Source organism: Solanum tuberosum, unplaced genomic scaffold, assembly GCF_000226075.1.
Source record: "Solanum tuberosum cultivar DM 1-3 516 R44 unplaced genomic scaffold, SolTub_3.0 scf00137, whole genome shotgun sequence".
Lineage (NCBI taxonomy): Eukaryota > Viridiplantae > Streptophyta > Magnoliopsida > Solanales > Solanaceae > Solanum > Solanum tuberosum.
In genome coordinates this window covers 452,223-453,166 of record NW_006239066.1, presented here as the reverse complement: position 1 = coordinate 453,166, position 944 = coordinate 452,223, and positions in this window count along the sequence as shown.

The window sequence follows — 944 nt, the reverse complement described above, 5'->3', positions numbered from 1 at the left end:
CCTTATTCAATTCATTGCAATTCTAGCCACCTCAATCCAATTTCGTTTTTCAATTATAGCCTCTTATATCAATTTTAGTTGCAATTTTAGCCATTCATTCATTGCAATTATAACCCTTTTTGTCCAAATCTTGAAACATTAGTTTAAATCTTAACCGTCCATCCTTTAAGTGAATCCTAGATCAAATCCTAGCCGCTCATCTTAACTAATCCAATGGCTCAAATTAAATCTACCTAACCTTCCTATTTTTGACCTAGAAAAAGACCAAACCCCCGTCGCCCTTGCTCCCTCCTCCCGTCGCCCTCCTCCCACCGCCCTTCTCTTCTCATCTCTTCTCTCCTTGCTCCCTCCCGTCTCTTCTCACCGACGAGAACTGCTCCGGCCAGCGAGCTCCAAGCAATCAACATCAGCAGCCGACGAGGAGAGCAATAACATCTCCGGCCAACTGACCCCGACCTTGATCCACTGCCATTCTCCTTTAATTGAAGGTCAGAGTTTCATAATATTATTTTTAATTTCTTTCAATGTGAGTATTGAATTTGTTAATTAGTGTATTGAATTAGTTTTTTTATTGATTGTTAGTTTGATTGATTGTTAGTTAGTAAGTGAATGATTTAGGGATTTTTGATGGTTAGTTTGAATTAGGGATTACTTGATTGTTAGTTTGTGTTTGTTGATTGTGAAATGAAAATTTTAATGTTGGGGTTTGTTTGAATTAGGGTATCTTAGGATTTGTTTGAAATTCGGTATTTCTTAAGTTAATTAGTTTGATTTTGGAATTGTAAGATTAAAAATTGAATTAGGGTATTTAAGGAGTTGTTTGAATTTAGGATTTTAGCACTAGTTAGATTTTGGGATTTTAGGACTAGTTTGAATTTGTGATTTCAAGACTAGTTTGAATTTTGAATTTAGGACTAGTTTGAATTATTATTGAGATTTTAGGA